Raw genomic sequence first — 17,692 nt, forward strand, 5'->3', positions numbered from 1 at the left:
AGATCTTAACAGCAGTTCCCGTAACTTTAGTCCAGACTTTTGGAGCAGTTTAAAGATCTATAAGCGAGAGTTTAGGAAAATTCAGGATCGTTCCATGATGTGCCAAAAAAAATCGAAACCCTCTTAAGATGTTCTGAGAATTTCAGGGAAGTACAGATACCTTCAGAGAATGTATGAAAACTTCCGAAATGTTTCAGGAACCTTACAGAAGTCCAGAGAATTTCAGGCAAGTTTAAAGGTGTTACGTTTCCGAAAATTCCATTTATTTCAGAGCAGAGCAGAATTCTAGATAGAGCTGGAATTAGGGCGTAACAGCTTTTGTAAACAATGACTTCTCTCGATGATGTCTAGGAATTCAAGGGATGCCCACGCAAAGCAATATTACCATCGGGTAGGGGAACTCTTCTTCTACCCGATGGTGATGTTGATTTGAGTTGAAACGCCTTGAATTTTAAGAAATAGTCACAAGAAGTCATTGTTTACAAAAGCTGTTACGCCCTAATTCCAGCTCTATCAAGAATTGAGAGATTCAGGGAATTCAAGAATCAAGGGCAGTTCAATTAACTTCCAGCAAATCGCTGAAACCTTGAAGAAGTTTTGAGAAACGCAGGGAATTAACGAAAACTTCAGCAAAGCTCCGAAAGAATTTCTGGACCGCAATAAAACATATCTGTACATCCGGAAGATGCGAGAGTTTTTTAATGGTGTTATATCATGGAAATTTCAAGAACTTAAAAAATTGTGAAAATTAACCAAAGTTTATTAGAGATCATCAAAAATTGCAAAAAAATTCGGGAACTTTTAGCAAGCACTGCTATCTTCAAGAAATTCTAAAGACCTTCTAAGAAATTTAGATATTTTTATGATACTCAGTGAAGTGCCGATTACTTCGAGGACGTTCAGATAACTTCAGAAGACAACAAATCAAGAAGACTGGCAACTCTTCCATTTTCTCATACGAACGCTACAAGACAGGTACAATCGCATCATCTGCCGCTCGAAGGTAAATGCTTCGAACTAAAGAGCCTGAATTTATAAAGAGGCGACATCTTATCCATTTGACAGGTCTTCTGCTCGATTGGAATGACTTTTCCTATGACTTTGACAGATAATCGATTGTTCCAATTTTGACATGTCGTCTCTTTATAAATTCAGGCTTTTTACTTCGAACGAATTTGATAGCAAAGATTACACCCTCAGAAGAAAGGTTTGTGTATTTGCTCATTTTTCTATGTGTTGCTTCCGCCTTCACTCAACCGCAGCGCTATTGTATCTGTCCGATAATTCTATTATTGATCCAAAAACTTCAGAAGCATAAGGGAATCATGGATATGTATGTATGAGAAAATTAGCCGGAACCTTAAACAAATTTAGCTAAGTTCAGGTAAGTATAGGCAAATTCAAGAATGTCCCGATAAGTTCCGGGAAAATTACTGATTTTAGGAGTTCCACGCCATATGACGAATCGATAAATCTCAACCTTCTCCGATTTGCATGAAACATTGCATAATTGTTTGCTATGGGCAATGATTATCAATTTATGCTAAAATTAGGTCATTTTTGATCTTCTTTAAGTTTTTAAATAAATGTAGCACGAAACGGCACTTCTGATCGAAATTACGTCTGTGACAAAGTTGTAGAGAAAATAATGCCTTTCTGGGAAAAAATGCAAACATTTTTTTTAGTAATTTCAAGTAAAAATTTAATAAAAATCAAAATATCTTAAATTATCCTTGTTTGATTTTTGATTTTTTTTTAATCTAACGAAAAGTGCAAACTTTTTAAATGTTTAAAAATTCTCAAAAATCGTAGAACAAGATCTTTAGGTCACATTTTTTGGGCTTTTTGTAAAAACATTTTTTCCATGTAATTTATGCTCAGAAAACAATGTTGAAAAAAAATCATTAAAAATACAAAAAATACACGAAAAAGCGTACTAACAAAAAAATTAAACTTCGCTAAACATTCGTACGATTTTTGTCAGTTTTCAAGTATCCATAGTTTTGAAAAATCAAAATCATGAGCCTTGAAAAAAAAACGGACAAGAACTTTTTGAGATATTTGAAGATTTAGTTTATTTTTGTTTAATTTTCATCTAAAGTAAATAAAAAATATTTGTTGTTATTTTACTTATGGAGACAATATTTTTCTCTACAACTTTGTTGATCATCGTGCTACATTTTTTTTTTAATTTAAGGATGCCATTTTGAAAATTTTACAAGATCCAAAATGGCCGAGTTTTAGCAAAAATGTGAATCATTGCCCATAACAAACAACCCAAGAAACACTCGTCCATCATAATAAAATGCTGCAACTTGATTGTGACTGTAATAAGTTACATACAAGTAACCACAACTGTTCAGTGACAAGTATGCTGGTAAGGAATTACGCAAAGTTTCATACAAATCGGAGAAGGTCGATTTCCAAAATGGAATTGCTCAGAAGGCAAAGTACCGTGAGCGTTTACAAAGTTTATAAAACTTAACGAAAATTTTAGAAACTTCAAGGCAATTCAATTAATTTCAGTAAAACTGCGGATTCTTACAAAAAAATACAGAGCAGTCTAGAATTTTGTTATGATAGTCAGAAAACATTTGGCCAGTTTTAATAACATCAGGATATTCTAGACTAGTGAAGCAGTTATGAATGAGTGTCGATAATTTAAAGGCAGTTCTATGAACTTGAGTGAACGCTCAGAAATTGAAAAATCGCTTGAAAGCGATACTGACTGATTTTATGTGTCAAGCACATATTTATTATTTATTTATAACTAAACATCAACAGGCGTCATTGGCCCCAATGATGAAACCACAACTAAACATGAAAAGTACTAAAATTAAACATCAATAAGTCAATAGTCATCTCGTAAAAAAGGAACATTTCTAGACAAACTAAACTGATCTAGAAAAAAAACTAAACCTCCGGCGAAGCAGCTGGCGAGTCAGGTCAAAGTCAAATAGACCCTATTGAAGAGTCTCTGCAATTAGCAATGCCCTTGCTGTATCTCTTCGGACCGACAGGGGCTCCAGATGGATCAGTTGCAAACGATTTTCGAAGCTAGGCAAACGGAAAGGATCCGTCTACGGCAGTTTACGTACACAGCTAAAAAAAAGTAGTGTACATTTCCGTTACTATGATGCACATAAATGGAGCGTCATAAATCATACAAATTTACATTATAAATCGTGTAAATTTATGAGACATGTCATGCAATATTCCATATATTGTATGCAACTTTCCACGTTTGTTTGCAACATTTCTTGCAAGCTGCTAGTTTACGTGAAAAGTAAGTTTACATGCATGAATGTTTGCATGCATGGATGTTTACATCACCAGTAAAATTCAGATTTTGTTTAGTGTGTAGCGCATATCACAGGAACCGTCGCTGAACAGACTCAACTCTTTCGATGCCGTTGTTATAGTGAGGAGTCCAGACAACCGTGCAGTATTCTAATATGGAGCAAGACAAGAAGCAGTACAACGATTTAAGTCAGTAGATATCCGTGAAGTCTTTGGCAATCCTGAAAATAAACCCTAGAACTCTGGAAGCTTTGTCGACGGCATGCGAGATGTGCTGCTTGAAAGAGAGTTGTGTATCCATAATCACACCTAGGTCCTTAATGTGGCTGACGCGCTCAATTTCAGTGCATAACAAACGGAGCATTTGGACGGGTTAACCTCCATTTGATTCAGAATGCACCAATCAACAAAAGCAATCAACTGACGTTGAAGGAAGCAACAGTCTTCAATTGAGTGAATTCGAAGGAAGAGTTTAAGGTCATCTGCGTAAGTTAATCGTGGTCCCTCAATTACTAGATTCACGTCGTTGAAGTAAATCAGGAAAATCAGCGGGCCCAGGTGACTACCTTTGGGTATGCCGGACGTGGCAGCGAACATACGGGACTGCTGATCACCAATGACAACAGTAAGATAACGATCGGTGAGGTACGACTGAAACCATAGCAAAAGGCAGCCGTGCATTCCAAGCTTGTCCAGTTTTGCGATTGATATGCGATGATTCAATTTATCGAAGGCTGCAGATAAGTCAGTACAAATGACATTCGTCTGAGCACGTTCTGACATACTCTTAGAGATGTAGGCACAGCAAGTTAGTGGCAGTGGAGCGACCAGCCATGAAACCATGCTGGTCGTTACTAATATACGGCTTACAGTAAGTGAGTAACGGTTCCATAACAACGAGTTCGAACAATTTAGCAACAGCGCTAAGCGAAGTGATGCCACGGCAGTTGCCAACGTCCTGTTTGTTGCCCTTCTTATGTCCTGGACACTTCCAACAGGATGGGAAAACGGACCGTTGAAAAACGTGCAGCATTGGAGACAACAAACTGTCCAAGTGCGTTTTGAGGAACGCCGTTGGAATTCCGTCAGGACCCGGATTGTACGACGACTTGAGTTTCGATAAAGCCCTGGAAAACATCTCGTGATTGATATCAATTCTGCTCATGGTTTGGCAATATAGTGGTACGTAACTGGTAGCCAGTCGGGCATGGTTGTCACTCAGTCTCTCGTCAATGAAGACACAAGCAAATTTTTCAGAGAACAGCTGACAGATATCCTGCGTAGATGAGGCCACGTTACCATTATGTATCATAGACGACGACAGACCAGCTTCATGACGCTGTTCGTTGACAAACTTCCAAAACTGCCTGGGACGTGACTTAAGCTTTCTCTGCAATCCACGTCGATACTGAAGAAAACACCGTTCGCAACTCGTTTGTATTCGTGTTTGATCATGATATAGTGACGTTGAAGGAATAGTGTGCGGTGCTTGGTGAATTTCCTAAGAGCGGCTCTTTTTCTGGATTTCAGTCGACGAAATTCGGTGGATGGGTCTTATGATGATGAATCTGTGAAACGTGTCTGTCAATGACATATGCCAAGACATTGGAAATAGTTTGAGCGGTGGACTCAATGTCAACGGTGTCCAATAAGTCGTCCCAATCTAAACTGGAGAGTAGCTCGGCGATACTACCATGGTCGGCGTTGCGAAAATCGTAGGAAAAGTTGGCAGGTGAAATATTAAAATCATGCATCAGCTTAGTACTTAACGTCACCAGTAGCGGCGGGTGGTGCCGATCCAGCCTCACTAGAGGATTGGGTGCCTCGCATAAGAAAGGAGCTATGTCCTGGGCGGTTACAAAACAAAGATCCAAACTACGGTTGATCTGGTTAATAGCATGATTGATTTGAGAAAGAGTGGCTGAGCTGTAATTGTCCAGAAGAAACGAAGCGTTGGAATGGATGACAGAGTGATCCATATCAGGATAGAGGAAGCCGTTGCGAATTTTGTTCCATGAAATCCCCGGGAGATTGAAGTCACCAAACACAATAGCTTCATCGGTTGCTTAAGCAGTATCCAGAACAGATAAAACCGATTGGCAATGGGTTTCGTTGAAGTCACGCTCGCGTATACCGCACAGAGAAACAAGATACGATCGCCCAGTATGATCGACGTCCACACCTGCTCTAAGCATATCCAAGTATTATTTTCTAGTAACCTCGCTTTAAACCTAGAATTTACAGCGACTAAAACACCTCCACCTTTAGGTTTCCGGCTATTAGCAGCATTCCTATCGCAACGGAAAAGTTCGTAATCGGCGCCGAACACCAGACGAGAGAGCGTGCGTGAATCCAAACATGTCTCCGTGAGAACAATGATGTCGTAGCAAAGATCCGAGGTAGCTACGCGAAAATCGTCGACATCACAGTTGATACCACCGACGTGCTGGTAGTAGACGGATAGCTCATGCTGACAGTTGGCAGAATGGATGCATGGACATGATGTGGCTAGTGTGGAGGTCGCAGAACCGAAAACACATCTAGAAGTTGAAGCGGTATCAGGCAAAGGAGAGGCTGAATCGTCAATATACTTGTCAGTAATAGCTGGTTGGAAGACCCCCGACACACATCTACACTCAGGGCCGAGACGACTATGCTGAGCGCTGGCTGGAGTAAGCACGACTGAGGCAGAGAAATTGAGGGCTTGCACAGTCCAGAAGGAGTAGAGGTAAGAAGGGTATGTAAGTAGGTCCGCTGGCGGGAAGGGTTCGGATGCGGAGTGGAAAAAGGGCTTTCTCAAGGCGAGCGACAAGAGTGCGTCCCGATATCCGGCTAGTAGAGGGAACCAACAGGCAGATGTAGTTCCTTTGGCTCTGAAATTCGGATCAACATAAGGCTCCGAAAGCTCAAAATTACAGTAGTACTTGCCTGATGTAGCAAGCTGGGAGACCCTCAGCCCACATCTAGACTCAGGGCCAGGACGACTTGAATGAGCGCAGGTAGCAATAAGCGCGACTGAGCTAGAGAAGCTGGGGATTGCCAGAATGCTTTCTACGGTGCGTCCTGGTGCAGCATTATTCTTGGAGATCGTGGAAACATCTACGGTGTGTTCTGGATGAGCAGATGCACCATGGACATTTACAAAATATCATTATAGCGTCCAATGTAGCTGATATTTACACTCCAGAAAATTCTAAATGGTATCAGAGCAAAGGTTTTTTAAACCGTATCACCTTAAATGTGTTGAAGTGATGTAAATTAATCACGTCATATTTGTGGAAGGGGTGACCCCGGCGTAGTGGTTAACATCCATACCTTTCACGCCAAAGTCACGAGTTCAAATCTCACCCCCGGACAAGTCACGAATGACCCAAGAGTGTTAAAGTGATTATAAAAGAAAAACGTATTATTTGAACGCTCTTTATGCAGTGACATCCTTTGCACTAACAAAATTCAATGATTATATTTATGTGTCCCACACATTAATTTTTGCAATGTGATAAACAAATGATATATATGTGTCGGACACATACATGACATGACTCATACATTTCATTTGTACTTCTGAGTGGATTCTATTTGTGTGTGGTCACATGAAAATCATGTGGAATTTTACATGTAAATTCGCCAATAAAAATGTGTCAAATTTTATGAGTGTAGGTTGTTTGGGCCTCCCTTAGCTCAGTCGGTAAAGACGCAGCTATAAAGCAAGACCATGCTGGAGGTGGCTGGGTTCAATTCCCGGTCCGGTCTAGGAATTTTTCGGGTTGGAAAATTTCTCGACTTCCCTGGGCATAGAAGTATGATTGGACTTGCCACACAATTATACAAATGCAAAAATGGTACAGGCATCGAAAGCTCTCAATTAATAACTGTGGAAGTGCACCTAGAACACTAAGTTGAGAGCACGCAATAAGCTAATATGCGATATGCAATAAGCTTGAAATGCGAAGAAGAAGAAGAAGAAGAAGAAGGTTGTTTGTTGTGATAGTTGTTTACCAGAATCAATTTGCTGCTAGTACGACCCTTTTTAAAAAGTTTACTACGCGCTACAAGTTTTTCCGGCTAACTTGTTTGCGGTTGAAAACTTCCATCGCTACTCAAACTACTTCAACTAATTCAAAGATTCATTGTTCGTCTTTCGCTTTCGAGTACTAACCAACTCAACGATTCGCGTTAAAGTATTCCGAAAGTTTTCAAATCTTGCATCAAGAAACTTTTCCAGTTTATTTCAAGACCAGTAGCTTGAGCAGAATTCTCCCGGCCGGCTCTTTACCCGCGTAAAACGGTATAATTCAATTGAATTCCAAACCACCTCCACTCTAAGCACCATAAAGTCCGTTTCAGATGTTTCAATTCGGCCTTCAACGACCAGAAAGCTGGTCGATGTTGTAGTTCGCTTTCAAGTCACTTGAACGTTGGCAACCAGATCAGGGGTGACATGAATCAACTCACTTGAACCGTGTATTTCGGTCATATCCTATTCGCGTTCGAAGCAAAACGCGAAACAACGAGTTGTTTGGATCAAAGTGCTTTCCAACCCGTATCGATGTGGAAATTTGATAGGCTGACTCCTTACGATATAGGGTAGATTAGGGGTACCAGTTGTAGCTATATGTTTGTATGATGGCCTATATAATTCCCATATACCATAATATTAACACACCATAATAGGAACGTATAGTCATAACTGGTACATTTACCCTAGCGGACATGCTTTCTTTGAACAAAACTCCATCCTTTAGAGTGGAAAGCAGGGGACGGTCATACCTATATTAATCCAATACGTTTGACAGTAGGCAGCATCGTGTTCGGCCTGACGTATAGATGGTGTAAAGGGATGGATAATCAGAAGGACAAGGGCAGACGATAACATCAATAACATGACCACCAGTCAGGATGAAGCTTTTATGACCTTTTACTGCTATATCATATTACAGGTGGCTTCTAGTATATACACGCACATATTGAAATTATGAAATGGTTTTTTATCACAGTTATAACGCGGGGATTTAAAAAAATGATGACTTCGCAGAAATAACGCACAATAAAGGGTGATACGGTCAAAATTTGGTCAAGGAAAAACGCGTGTAAATCGGTGAAATCGTTTATTTAAAAAATCAAATTAAATTTCTTTTTCAAGTTCAATTAGTATAAAATTCAGGAAAAATATTCAGTTAGGCTTCCGCTTTTCCAAATCCGAATTGCCGGGCCTTACGCTTGACCCCTGCCATCAGATTTTGTACAGCCACCTTGTCCACCTTCTTCGCCGCAGAAAGCCAGTTTGCCTTGAACTGCTGCTCGCCCTTAGCTGTTTTTTTGGTCTTCTTTAGGTTCCGCTTGACAATAGCCCAGTATTTCTCAATTGGGTGGAGCTCTGGCGTGTTGGGAGGGTTCTTGTCCTTGGGAACCACCTGCACGTTGTTGGCGGCGTACCACTCCATGGCCTTTTTACCGTAATGGCAAGATGCCAAATCCGGCCAAAACAGTACGGAACAACCGTGTTTCTTCAGGAAAGGCAGCAGACGTTTATTCAAACACTCTTTCACGTAAATTTCTTGGTTGACAGTCCCGGAAGCTATGAAAATGCTGCTTTTCAAGCCACAGGTACAGATGGCTTGCCAAACCAGATATTTCTTTGCGAACTTTGACAGTTTCATGTGCTTGAAAACATCTGCTACCTTTCCCCTTCCTTTTGCCGTATAAAACTCCTGTCCCGGAAGCTGCTTGTAGTCGGCTTTGACGTAGGTTTCGTCGTCCATTACCACGCAGTCAAACTTCGTCAGCATCGTCGTGTACAGCCTCCGGGATCGCGCTTTGGCCGTCGTATTTTGTTTATCATCGCGATTTGGAGTCACTACCTTCTTGTAAGTCGATAGTCCGGCTCGTTTTTTGGCTCGATGCACGGTTGTAGACGATACACCCAGCTTATTTGCGGCATCTCGGAGAGAGAGGTAAGGGTTTCGCTTGAAACTACCGGCAACTCTCTTTGTCGTCTCAGCGGCTTCCGGTTTTCGATTTCCCCCCGATCCAGACTTCCTGGCTGTCGACAAACGTTCCCCAAACACTTTAATTACATTTGTAACGGTTGATTTGGCAACTTTTAGCGATTTTGCCAACTTTGCGTGCGAGTAGCTCGGATTTTCGCGATGCGCGAGCAAAATTTTGATACGCTGCTCTTCTTGCTTGGACAGCATTTTGACAACTGAAGAGTGAATTCCAAAATCAAAATAGGAGCAACATTCTACACACACACACCTTCAAAATGAGGGGTGTTCAGGTTTTTTAAATGCAAAATTGAAAGAAATACGTCAAGTTGATATTGACCAAATTTTGACCGTATCACCCTTTAGTCTATCTCCGCAGGAAGAAATGACACGTAGAATGCGTTGTTTTTTTGTTTTGTCAGCTCATTGTGAGTCGGTACGCGCATAACAGTCCCATTTCAACATTGTCATATTAAGAAAATTAGAACAAAAAACATTTGTATAATTTTATATATTTTTCTGCTAGTTCTAGTCAAAAAAAAGCCAGTACTATAGGTTAGAATAGTTTCATTGCAACATAAATTTATCATTAGTAACTTAAATACATTTATAGCAGAGGGTTCTGTTTCCCGGGTTTGAAAAAATCCCGGGACTCGGGATTTTATTTTTCTATATCCCGGGAAATCCCAGGAAACATTTCAAGTTTCCTTAAAACTTACTAAATAAAAAATATGACTTTGATAATTGAGACTTAAAAATTGAACATATTTCAGAGTTTTCTTAAAATAAGATTTAAACAAACAAAATTTGATGTTTGCTTTTATTGGATATAGATGATGTTTAAAATGACAAGCAAATGTGCGAGGAATACGAAAAAAAAAAAACTCTCTTACTAACCATTAACGTTGGCTTCATACCAGTTTATAACCGTATGTCAAGCTTCCAATTAACTCATAGAGATAAAGTTCATCTATTGTATATTTTACTAGTCCCAGAAGATCGTTAGATACCTTCGGAAAATTTATGTGGTTCTTGTTCATGTTAGCAGCTGTGTATCGTTTTTGTTAATCGGAAGTCAACGAGCAAAGCAGATGATTTTTTTTTTCGTGGGCTAGAACCAGCCAATTGTTCCATCGTTTCAGCCAATTCATCCATTGTAGAATAACGGGTAACTCAGCAGGTCTGGATATATAAAGATTAGTGACGTTTAACGCACGCACACTAGCGAGTGCATCGTCGTGTAAAGTTTTTTATTATTTTCCTCTGGCTAACCTAAAAAATGTATGAAATTAGATCTGTCAAAATGAGTTTGACAGCGATTCGTTATGTATTTTTCACTAGCACGCTCTCACATATTCTCCCAATGCGTCTTAAATGTGCGTTTTTCGTTTATTCGCTTCAAAACTATATAATAAAATTGTGATGAACTTGAAACGATTTTGAGTTTTGACCTACACAAAAAGCCTTAACCACTTTCAGACGTCAATAGCCTAGCATCTCGACACCCTCATCTTCATTATCGAATCAAATAGGCTACAAACCTCCGAAGAAGAATTTTATTAAAATACAACAAAATATTCTCCACGCTTATTGTTTACTGCTTTGAATCAACCGTTGTAGGTTGATAAATTGCTCTAGCTTCTTGTTTTTTAACTATTCCACATAATTTTTGCAGCTTCCAAGGATATAACTTCTCAATTTTAGGAAAATCTTGGAATTTTGCAAAAATCTTCCGGTTCAGGATGTTTGACCCGTAATTTCCCGGACAGGACCTTCTAATTTATAACATTGGTAATTCGGTAAAACAACAGCGGGGAAATGTAAGATTTTATTACGGATTCGCATTAACAGATTCTGTAATGTAGTCGCCGGAAGGTGTCTAACATAATTTTGTAATTTTATGTTGGCATATTTTTCGAACAAAGTTTGTTTCCCCAAATGCATTGCGACTAGAAAATCATCTCGTGTTGGTTTCATACAATAATATGCATTCTGGAAAAACGTGCCTACGATTATTTGAATAAAATGAGAAATTACAATCATGCTACACACTAATCCAGTATTAAGTTTTTCGGTATATTTTTTAACTGGACTTGAATCGTAAAACAAAACTTTTACTGGAAATTCAGTTAAAATCTGACAAGTAACCGACATTCAGTAAGTACAAACTGAGTTTCGGTAACGTTAAATGCAAAATACTGTACACAGGATAAATATTTACTGAGAAAGTCGCTTATATCTAAATTTTCGGTATCGCAATTTTTGTAAACATAAATACTGTACGAACAGTAGTAATTCGTTTTATACTGAAGATTCACCAAAATAACTACTTATTTTACTGATTTTGAATTGTAAAATTTTAAGCTGTTATTTTTTTCAGCCACCGCAGTTAGCTGCTTCAAAAATCGATTGCAATTCTGTGTTGAACTGTTGAATAGTGATGATTATAATTAGAAATAAGGGATATTATCATCGTTAAACGACGTATCTCAAAACAGTCACATCAAATGGTACTTAAAATTTTAAAATACTATTGATTACAAAATTATTGAAGCAACTTTTGTCATCATCCAAAGATAATTCATTGACGGAATCATGGAATGTGTTCAAGTCATCGATCGTAATCAAATTATCTTCTTCTTTATCAGATGGATGACCCATTCCCAAAACGTAACCATAAAAGTCCAACCCTTTGGGGAAATTCCACGAAAACAGCATATATGATTATCGAAAACTAAAAATAAAAAGTTATAAATTAAGAATGAAATATGTGAAATTCACAGGAAAATAAATGCATTTCTTCTATCTACAATTCATAATTATTGAATTTAGATCATTTTTCCATCGAAAAAAAAAAACAAAAATTATAACTGCATAACATTTTAACTGTCTTGTCAGTTAAATACTGGTGAAATAATGATCGCATTTACTGAAAGAACCATTTTTTAACTCTTTATTTGTTCCAAATTCAAAATAAATTACATTTCATTTTAAGCTAGGTGCTCCAGTTACTACAGTAACTTACCAGCCTTAATTGTTATGATATATATCTAATTGTTTTTTCATTGTTCCTGTTTTGGCAATTCAGTATTTAAACAGGTTTTTTTTTTAACCTACATGGTAGTACAACAATTTACATCTTAAATCTAAAAACTAACACTAAATCTTATCTAAGAATAAAGGGAATTAATAACTGCAATTGAGGATTGCAACGATTTTTGCCTGAAATTATTAATTATTTTGTTGGACATTCGTTCTAAAGTCTCCACATTCGAAATTCTATGTACCTCGGTAGTACTGCACCAGGGAGGCAACTTTAAAATCATCTTCAGAACTTTGTAATGAATCTTTTGAAGTGCTTTTTTTTTCCTGATAGTGCAACAACTAGACCATATTGGCACAGCGTAAAGCATGACCGGTCTTAAAACTTGTTTAAATATTAGAAGTTATTTATATATTTGTTACATTTGGCTTGAATGCTCTCAATGTGATTTTTAAAAGTTAATTTTTGGTCAAGTTATAATCCAAGATATTTCACTTGGTTTGACCAGGAAATTGAAACTCTGTTCATAGAGACTATGTGACTACTACTCGGTTTCAAAAAGGAAGCTCTAGGCTTATGTGGAAATATTATAAGTTGAGTTTTGGAAGCGTTGGGAGAAATCTTCCATTTTTGTAAATAAGAAGAGAAAATATTTAAACTTTTCTGCAGCCTGCTGCAAATTCATTCTATTTTAAATTATATTTTCAAAAAGTTTACTTATTGAAGAAAGCAAACTTATTGGACGGTAGCAAGAAGCTTCAGCTGGATTTTTATCCGGCTTCAAATTTGGAACAACTTTAAATTTTTTCCATTTATCAGGAAAGTATGCCAAATGGAAACATCTGTTAAATAATTTTACCAAGAAAGACAAGGTACTCTCTAGGAGTTTTTTGATGAAGATATAGAAAATTCCATCATCACTTGGAGCTTTCATATTATGAAACTTTTTAGTTATATACCTTACTTCGTCCAAATCAGTCCAACAGGAATCATCTAAAAAAAAAATCCCGAGAGAAAATATTCAGATAATCCCGAGCAACCTGATTCTCAATAGGACTAGTAAGATCCAAACTGAAATTATGGAAACTCTTGAATAGTAGCAAGTTCTGAGCTTTTTTTTCCAAATTTTGATAAAATTTTTACCACCTTCTTAAGCGCTGGAATAGACTTTTGAGTTTTTTTCAAAAAAAATTTAAATTTCCAAATGGGTTTGGAACTTGGGTCTAATTTAGAAACATTATTTTCAAAAGTATTGTTCCTCAGGGCAGAGAATCGCTTTTTAATTTATTTTTGCAAATCCCGCCTGATAACTTTCATGGCAGGATCGCGTGTTCTTTGATATTGTCTCCAACAGACATTTTTAAGACGGATCAAGAGCTGAAGATTGTCGTCTATTATAATTGAATCATAATGTTTATTCTTCAAAAATCGTCAATGAATATTGGAGAAGGGGCCCTGGTCAGCCGTACGACGCAACTTAGTCGCAATGCTATCACAAGAGCGCTGGACGGCACTGAAATCATTCTCATTTTTTATTGAACACCCGTTATATTTCATAAATGTTCGATATTGCTCCCAATCAGCTCTATGGTAATTGCAGGGTGTGACAAGTTTTCACCGTCTCACAAATCTCGATCTTCTCGAAAAGTTGTAAGATTCTGGTATAAATTTTAGAGATATCTGACATTTTTTTTGTTTAATTCTGGTACTTAGTAATTCGTTATCGTTAATTCAAACAAATTAAGAATAATTTACGATGTGTTAGAATGTAAGTTTACAGTCCGAGAAACATTTAATGATTCTAAAATGATTCTAAATATTTCAAGATTTTAAACATGAAAATTTGTTGATTCCGGATTTGTATAAAATACAAATTGGTGAGCTTGGAAAAGAATTTCTGAAAAAAAAATAAGATTCTACTACATGATTTTTCAATGTTTGTCAATACTAAAGCTTCAGGCCTTCAAAGATTTATCGAAATTCAGGTCTTTAAAAAAAACTCTACCGCTTGGAAAGTTTCCTAGACCATTTTCCAACATATAAGGTTTGGAAAACTTTCAAGAAGACGAAGATATCGGAACCAGAGTTTTTTTTTAAAACCTCAGAAAATTTGTGATATCTCGAGATCATAGGCAATCGAAAAAATTGTATATCCTAATTTTTCTTGAAGATGACGTTGTTTAAACAAATGCACTCTGGCCATTCTATTCAGGCATTAAAAAAAATTGTTTTTTTTTCGGTTTTTTCAAGTTGTCCAACCTAGTTTTCCCAGTTTAATTGAAAAAGTTTAATATTGTAAAATATCCCAAGTACCGTCACACGTTTTATCGCATGATAAAACCCAAATCCTTACTTGAAGCATAGATTATTATTTCGCTTGACCCTAAAGAATACAGTATGTAATGTAGTAAGCTCACACAATAATCTTAAAAGAATCTTTACAGGATTCCAAGAGGATGATTTGAGAATGCTTAGCAAAATTTCAAGGAAAGTATTTTTTATTTATAGTAATTTTTACACTCTCGGATCATTCGTGCTTTATCCGGGAGTGAGAGGTATGGATTCAGATCTCTATGTTTTACAGACTAACCTCGGTATTCAAAGATGTCCTAATCTTGGTATGTGGTTAGCACAAAATGCAGATATTAATGTTTAATTTACCTCTATGTCCGGCGTCGAACACTTGCAGGAGGAGGAGGTCGATGAGGAGGAGGAGGAGGAGGAGGAGGAGGAGGAGGAGGAGGAGGAGGAGGAGGAGGAGGAGGAGGAGGAGGAGGAGGAGGAGGAGGAGGAGGAGGAGGAGGAGGAGGAGGAGGAGGAGGAGGAGGAGGAGGAGGAGGAGGAGGAGGAGGAGGAGGAGGAGGAGGAGGAGGAGGAGGAGGAGGAGGAGGAGGAGGAGGAGGAGGAGGAGGAGGAGGAGGAGGAGGAGGAGGAGGAGGAGGAGGAGGAGGAGGAGGAGGAGGAGGAGGAGGAGGAGGAGGAGGAGGAGGAGGAGGAGGAGGAGGAGGAGGAGGAGGAGGAGGAGGAGGAGGAGGAGGAGGAGGAGGAGGAGGAGGAGGAGGAGGAGGAGGAGGAGGAGGAGGAGGAGGAGGAGGAGGAGGAGGAGGAGGAGGAGGAGGAGGAGGAGGAGGAGGAGGAAATAATTAAAATTATGTTAGTAAAACCATACACTGGTTACAACTTATAAAATATATATGGCATGTGTATTTGTATCAACAATCTTTTTCAGAAGATGAATGTTCATAGTTGCGTTGCGTTGCGTTTGTAACGGAGTAATTCGTAGATTGCATACTGGCAACTGTCATGCATCTACTTTAACGTTCTTATTAAGATTGCTTATGGAAAACTATTTCGAAGTGAATAGCTCTCCAGTCAAAGTTTAGAACAGGAAAAGCATGACGATTACCATTGACAGCCACACCCATCTTCTCCGTTACGGGGAAAGGAATGATATTGTTGATGTAACATGTACTTAACAGGAGGCCAACGACTCACCGACACCCCCATAAATGCTACGGAGTTGGATAGTTGGGTAAGAGATGGGTTAGGATTGAGTCTATTTAGCAAAATGCTGACAGAATTTGGGGTTGCTGAAAAAATCAGTAAAAATGAAATCTGAAATCTTTACTGATTTTCAGTAAAATGATATCATTCTGACAGAAGGAATTGCTGGAAGATTCAACAGCATTATTGTGCTGGAAAGTTTGCTGATCTTTCATCAAGTCTTGATAACTTTTTGACTACCCAGTAATTCAAAATCTAATGATCATTTTGAAAAAAAAATGCAGTAATCTTTCATTACCGGTCATCTTCCAAGCTTGGTATAAGCCCTCGCACAATACGTCCTGCTGACTTAAAAACTTTAAGTAATCCACCTACCGGTGAAAATTACCTTTCTCGTATAAATTCAAATAGTTTGATTTACTATTGGAAATTTTATAATCCAAAATATTGCCGATTATGGTAGGTTCAAGAGGTAACCGTAAGTATCCTATTCGATCCTACTCATGAGTATTTCAGAATAAATTCTACAAAGATTTGAGACAAATATTTGGATGCGGGATTTGGAAATAAATATCAGTTATTTATTTATTCATTTCATCAAGCTAAAGCCAACTACATGAAATGCAAACATGATGAAATTCCCGGTTGTTCCGGTTCAAATCTTAAAAATGTCCCGGTTGTTAATATTCAACAAAAAACTAAATTTAACACATTTTTTAAAAACGTTACCAACTGGAAGATATTTGTGGGAAAAGTATCTTCAGAAGCAAGTATTTTTTTAAAGCTGAATGTATAATTAATTTATTCAAAATGTTTGCAAAGTTCAAGAATTTACTGAGAATTTACAAATGCTATCTAGCTGAATGAGTCATAAGACAAAATTGAAAAGAATGAGAGTTGGTTTTAAACAATATTTTAGAAAAAAATGAACTTGATCCATATGAGATTTTTAAACTTTGCAGTTATATAGACCCATTAATCCTCCGAACAATTGTTCAGGGCTCGTAGTAATTCATGGAGCAATTGGATTCAGTGATGAAACTCAACGAGCTCGCTTTAGTAGGCAAGAAAGTATAAAGGATAACTGTAGAAGGGAAACATTTAATGAGCTATCTACTATCTAGCCATGATGCCTACGTTTGTTTCTTCGGAAGGCCTTTTCGTTTTTCTATACTATCATAGCACCCTGATGTTATTCTACTGAATTAAACATGGCCCATGCTGAGCATAGCATAATCCAGTGGGAGGGAAGACAGGAAATTGACAGTATCTTTGGAAACCAGAGGCAAAAAAGGATCGTATATTTTCGCAATGATTTGTTGAAATGATGACAAATGTGGGTTTCACTTTCCTGAATTGACGGTTGCCTTTTTGGCATAGGAGGTGAGGGTCGCAAACAAACATCGTAGAAAACACGTGTGAACTCACTGCAAGTAAAATCCTTTATGTATGAGGAACGGACTTGTCGTAGAAATTAACATAGCAACACAATCTCTCGTTTAGAAGGTCACTGACTCGAATTCGACCCACACAAATTAAACGTTCCACCCACACAAATTACGCTGCCTAATAGGTGACGTCCTTTCATTCCACTTGAAAACCTTCTAAACCTGTATTTATTGTTTGCAAATACAATGATACTCTGGGCACAGGGAAGTCGAGAGTTTTCCTAAAAAACTAGGCTATCAGGAGTATTTGGATTACGTCATAGAGCAGCATTACCATGTAATTACCTTAGCAGCTAACTTAGCATAACGCATCATGAATATGCATTAAATATTGAAAACTTTTCCGTACAATGTGTGAAGCGAAATGAAAATAGCATGTCATCACCCTCAACCCAACCGATATCCACGTG

General features: G+C 38.0%; 1 protein-coding gene across 1 annotated transcript in view; it reads right to left on the reverse strand.

The window, feature by feature from the left end:
• Positions 1–17,692, reverse strand: part of LOC135700848 (RNA polymerase II-associated protein 1) — a 68,019-nt gene that overhangs the window by 17,784 nt on the left and 32,543 nt on the right. The window lies entirely within an intron of this gene.

The sequence above is a fragment of the Ochlerotatus camptorhynchus genome, unplaced genomic scaffold, assembly GCF_037179485.1.
Source record: "Ochlerotatus camptorhynchus isolate MF236.1 unplaced genomic scaffold, CSIRO-AGI_Acam_v1.1 ptg000143l, whole genome shotgun sequence".
NCBI classification, from domain to species: Eukaryota; Metazoa; Arthropoda; class Insecta; order Diptera; family Culicidae; genus Ochlerotatus; species Ochlerotatus camptorhynchus.